Source organism: Bufo bufo, chromosome 3 (assembly GCF_905171765.1).
Source record: "Bufo bufo chromosome 3, aBufBuf1.1, whole genome shotgun sequence".
NCBI classification, from domain to species: domain Eukaryota; kingdom Metazoa; phylum Chordata; class Amphibia; order Anura; family Bufonidae; genus Bufo; species Bufo bufo.
In genome coordinates, this window is record NC_053391.1 from 17966691 (window position 1) to 17972722 (window position 6032).

The following is a 6032-nucleotide window of genomic DNA, read 5'->3' on the forward strand; positions in this document are numbered from 1 at the left end:
CATCCCTCCTTTTTGGACTCATCCTCTACTTTCTTCCTCTTGCATTCCCCCCTCCACTTCCTCCTGCATGTCCTCCAATCCCATCCCTCTTTTCAGCCTCCTCCCCTCTCATCCTTCACTCACTTCCTCCTGCATGTCCTCCTCTCATCCTCCACTTACTTCCTCCTGCATATCCTCCTCTCATCCCTCCTTTTCGGCCTCGTCCTCTTTCATTCTCCGCTTTCTTCCTCCTGCATGTCCCCCTCTCTCATCCCTCTTCTCTGCCTCCTCCCCTCTCATCCTCCACTTTCTTCCTCCTCTCTCATCCCTCCTTTTTGGCCTTATCCTCCACCATCTTCCTCTTGCATGTCCCCCTCACATCCCTCCTTTTTGGCCTCGTCCTCTTTGATCCTCCGCTTTCTTCCTCCTGCATGTGCCCCTCTCTCTTCCCTCGTTCTCATCTTCCAGTTTTTACTACCTGTATGCCCTCTTCCCCATTTGCCGGCCCCTCCTCCTCACTGACTGCCAAAAGTTGCCGCTGATCGGCGTTAGGATACATTCTCACGACCGTATTTTTAGTCTGCGTCGGATCTAATTTTTTTTTGCGGATTGCACATGGGCCCATTCATTTCTATGGGGCTGCAAAAATGCGGACTGCACATGGACGTCATCTGTGTGCTGTCTGCATCCGTCCGTCCCGCAAATTATAGAACTGTCCTATTATTTTTCATTTCCATTACGCCCCATGACAGCACTTGTGAGATCCTCCCCCTTCCGGACAGGAAACAGGAACTTCCCACATCTTTAAATTGGTCCACTGCCTTCCACCACTCAGTTCTTTCCTGTTTCCTGTCCAGAGACAGGAGGAGTTCTTCTCAGGTCTGTTTTTGTGGCTGCAGGACCTCTAGGGTTAAAAGGCCGAAACCTATTGGAGGTACCTGGAGCCGCTGAGAAGCCCGGCAGTTTCCTTCTTTCAGCGCCATGGGGGGATGCCTGGGGCTGCCTCATCGTCCCTTGCCAGGCCGGCGAAGTTCGGCATGAGGGGGGAGGACACACCCAAATCGCGAAGCGAATGAACGCCCGGTATTGTTGCTGTCCTAGACCAACTACACGTATAAACCCAAAACTAGACTCAGAACAGCATAAATTATAGAAATACAAAATCTTTTATTGGACTTAAAAGTCCAATAAAAGATTTTGTATTTCTATAATTTATGCTGTTCTGAGTCTAGTTTTGGGTTTATGAGGGGGGAGGAGTATCTTCTCCTCTCATTTTGCGGCAAGCCGACTCTGGACGCGCGCGTCGGAAGGAACGCGTGCGTTTCACCGGCCGGAAGGGGAGGAGCCTAAACATGGCGGACGGTGTGCGGCCCATTTGAAAAAAGGAACGCCGGCCAGCATGGAGGGAGCAGCGGCAGCCAGATTCTTGACCAGACGGACAGATCTTCCCTCCCTTGCCCCCTTAAAGCAGCATCATGCAGGAAGAAGGGGAGGTTTAACTGCGCACAGAGAGGCAGGAGCTGCATTCGGAATCCAGCATGGTACTCCTGGGGGTAAGAGGGGTTAACCCCCGCCATCTCCCTTTGCAGAGTTTTATTGTTGTGGTCAGAATTAGACTGATTGGGGCTATTTATTAAATGCAGGTTAAAGAAGCCCCAAGAAAAGCTACCCACAAAACAAGAGCTAAGGAGTGTGGAATTTGCAAGCGAAAATTGGGCCCGTCCTACCCTAAGACATGTTGCCAACCTTGTCTGGATAAGTTAGTAGCAGAGGAGTCGCCATCTTTATTGCAAAACATCCAAGCGTTAGTTAAAAAAGAAGTTCGTTCTTCTGTGGAACATCTTAAAAAAATCTCTGCCTAGCTCATCCAGACATAAGAAGGCTCAGACGATAGTGGAGGATACTACGGATTCTGAGTCTGAGGAGGAGGGCGCCATTGCAAGCTCAGATTCCTCCTCTGAAGATTTGACAGGGAAACTGTTATTCAGAGTGGAGGATACAGATCTACTATTGAAAGCGGTTAGATCCACGATGGAGCTGGAGGAGGAAAAGGAGTCCAGGTCTAGGCCAGAACTCATGTTTGAAAGCCTGAAGCCAAAAAAGTCTAGGGTGTTCCCCATTCAGGGTTGTATCAAAGACCTGATTAAGCGTGAATGGGAAAAGCCAGACAAAAAATTCTTTATCCCTAGAGCGGTTAAGCGAAAGTACCCCTTTGATGATCAAGAAGTATCAGCTTGGCAGGAGGTACCCAGGGTAGACTCCCCCGTAGCAAAAATAAATAAAAAGTCAGCTCTTCCATTTGAGGATTTAGGATCCCTTAAAGATCCAATGGACAAAAGGGCGGACACCTACTTAAGAAAGAATTCGGAGGCATCCACGTCCGCCTTCAAACCAAATATAGCAACTACTTCAGTGGCAAGGTCATTAAAAGTCTGGTTGGAGGAACTAGAGTCTCATATAGAGAACAAGACTCCTAGGGATCAGCTTCTGGAAGCTATCCCAACTATGTCCAGAGCAGTAGACTTTATTTCTGATGCCTCCGCTGATGCATTGAGACTATCTGCTAGAGCGGCCGCACTGTCTAATTCAGCCAGAAGGTCCCTATGGTTGAAGCGGTGGAAGGGCGATGTAGCATCAAAGTCTAAGCTATGTGCCCTTCCTTGTCAAGGAAATTTTTTGTTTGGGTCCGCCTTGGACGACATTTTAGATAAGGCATCAGATAAGAAAAAAGGATTTCCAACCCAGTCCTTTCCTAAACAGGGGAAGCCATTTCGGAATAGCGAGAGAAAGAAGGGTTTTGGGGATCAAAAGAAAAGAAGGGAATGGCGATCGGATAAGTCAAAAAGTGTGCTGTTTAAATCCAGACCTCAGACTTCGAGTTCCTCTCAGCAATGACGCCAGGCCCCAGGTAGGCGTTAGTCTTTCTTCGTTTTCTCCTGCCTGGCGAAATATTACCGCAAGTGCCTGGGTAAGGAGTAATATAGAGGAAGGCTACCGCCTAGACTTCAAAAAGCTACCACCCAGGACATTAAAGATCACATCCATAAACCAACATTCTCCAAAACAGGCGGCACTTATGCATGGGCGTAGGAAGCGGGGGGGACGGATCCCCCCCAGGAAATAATGCGGGGGGGGGGGGGGGACAGGTATGGTCAAATCCCCCCCAGCGGCAGCGGGGCAATGTGTGCGGCGGTGGCGGGGCAGGCACTGAGATGAGCGCTTCCATTGTGGAAGCGAAGCGCTCATCTCCATAGTGATCTGTTTGTATCGCCGTCCTCAGGACAGCATTACAAACAGAAGGCTGCGGAGGAGCAGGGCAGGGAGGTGTGTCCCTTTCCTGTTCCTCTGATAGGCTGCCGGCACTACTAGGCCGGCAGCCTATCAGAGGCCGGCGTAGGCGGCGCGATGACGTCATCGCGCCGCCTGAGCCGTACAGCGCTGGAGTCGGGACACAGTGACAGGCCGGAAGAGGCCTGCATCGCATCGCTCCAAAGAGGTAAGTATAAGTGTTAATTTAAAAAAAAAAAATATATACAATACTTTGTTTTACTGGCACATGATTGGGGGGGGGGGCTATTACTGGCACTTGATTGGGGGGGCTATTACTGGCACTTGATTGGGGGGGCTATTACTGGCACTTGATTGGGGGGGCTATTACTGGCACTTGATTGGGGGGGCTATTACTGGCACTTTATTGGGGGGGCTATTACTGGCAAATGATTGGGGGGGCTATTACTGGCACATGATTGGGGGGGCTATTACTGGCACTTGATTGGGAGGGCTATTACTGGCACATGATTGGGGGGGCTATTACTGGCACATGATTGGGGGGGGCTATTACTGGCACTTGATGGGGGGGCTATTACTGGCACATGATTGGGGGGGCTATTACTGGCACATGATTGGGGGGGCTATTACTGGCACTTGATTGGGGGGGCTATTACTGGCACTTGATTGGGGGGCTATTACTGGCACTTGATTGGGGGGGGCTATTATTGGCACTTGATTGGGGGGCTATTACTGGCACTTGATTGGGGGGGCTATTACTGGCACTTGATTGGGGGGGCTATTACTGGCACATGATTGGGGGGGCTGCTATTACTGGCACATGATTGGGGGGCTGTTATTACTGGCACATGATTGGGGGGGGCTGTTATTACTGGCACATGATTGGGGGGGCTGTTATTACTGGCTGATGAGAGGCACTGGGGGGCTGATGAGAGGCACTGGGGGCTGCTATGATGCATGGGGCTCTTATCTGAGGTCTGATTGGGGGTCATTCATATTGGGGTCTGAGCTGAGGTGTGATCTGAGGTCTTATTAACATTGGGGATCTTATTAGGGCTGTTAGCTGAGGTCTGATTAACATTGGGGGTCTGATTGGTGGTCTGACCTGAGGTGTAATGAAAATTTTTTTTTTCTTATTGTGCCCACTTCCAGCCCGGAGCCCAGCTGCCCAGAGCACTGATCTGGAGCAGCTTGGAGAAAAAGGCCTCACAGTCTCCCACACTCCTTCTGCCCGGCCAAGCCAGCCAGCACCCCTAAGGCCAAGTCAGCAAGCACCGCTGAGTCTTCAGAACTGTAAGTGTGTGTGTGTGTGGGGGGGAGGGGGTTCACACACACACACACACACACTTAATTTAATGATATAAACAACTCGCAGTTTATTGAATAAGAATATACCCGGCGAGCAAAAATGCTGTCCCCCCAGATTTTTTGGGGTTCCTACACCCATGCACTTATGGAAGAAATAAACAACCTCCTGACCAAAGCAGTCCTTGTACCAGTTCCGGAACACGAACACGGAGAGGGCTTCTATTCGACCCTATTTTTGGTTCGCAAACCCAACGGTACATTCCGACTGATAATAAATTTGAAGAACCTCAACCAATATCTGACGTATCAAAAATTCAGGATGGAGTCAATCTCCTCCACAGTCCTTCATCTGTTCCCCAACTGCGTGATGGCCTCAATAGATATAAAAGATGCCTACTATCACGTACCCATTCATCCATCATCTCAGAAATACCTCAGGGTAGCAGTAAAGATGGGGGAATCGATCGTCCATCTGCAGTTCAGAGCACTTCCCTTCGGGATATTGCAGGCGCCGAGGCTCTTCACGAAGCTAATGGCAGAGATAAGAAGATCAGACATCATTATAATCTCATACCTGGACGACCTTCTCTTGGTAGGGCAGTCCCCAAAGGTGTTAATATCTCAAATACAGGAGGTCCTGGGTACCCTGATAAGTCTCGGCTGGTTAATAAACTGGGACAAATCGTCCCTGATTCCAACCTCCAGATGTATTTTCCTAGGCGTCTTACTAGATTCCCAGACGCAGAAATCTTATCTTCCGGTAGAGAAACGGAGAGCTATTCAGCAGAAAATCAGGGCTTTCAGCAGAACCAAGGAAGTGTCCCTAAGAAAAGCAATGTCTATTCTGGGTCTGATGACGGCTTGCGTTCCTGCTGTGAGGTGGGCCCAATTCAGGTCCAGAATCCTTCAATTGCACATTTTGTCCAATTGGGACGGGGGGTTGCTATCCCTGGATCACAAGATTGTGATCCCGGGGTCAGTGACCCGGTCCCTATCTTGGTGGCTAAAAACTCCCAACCTGAGTCAGGGAGTAGATTGGTTGAAGCAGGATCCCCTAATAATTACCACCGATGCAAGCCCTTGGGGGTGGGGGGCCCATTCAGTTTTGGGGTTTTTCCAAGGCCCTTGGTTAAGAACCCAAAGTGCTCAATCCCAAAATGCCAGGGAGTTGAGAGCAGTCCTGTGCGCATTAAAAGGAAAGTCTCCCATCATTGCCTCAAAAACATGTCCGGATCCTATCCGACAACGCTTCAGTAGTAGCTTATATCAACAAACAAGGGGGGACAAGATCTCCTCAACTAATGCAGCTAGCATCCAGGATCTTTTTGCTAATACAGGGGAAAGCTCTTTCTCTCTCAGCGGTCCATTTGAAAGGCTCAGAGAATCACCAGGTGGACTTTCTCAGCAGGCACAGATTCAGCCAGGCGAATTGGTGTCTGAACCAAGAGGTATTTCAC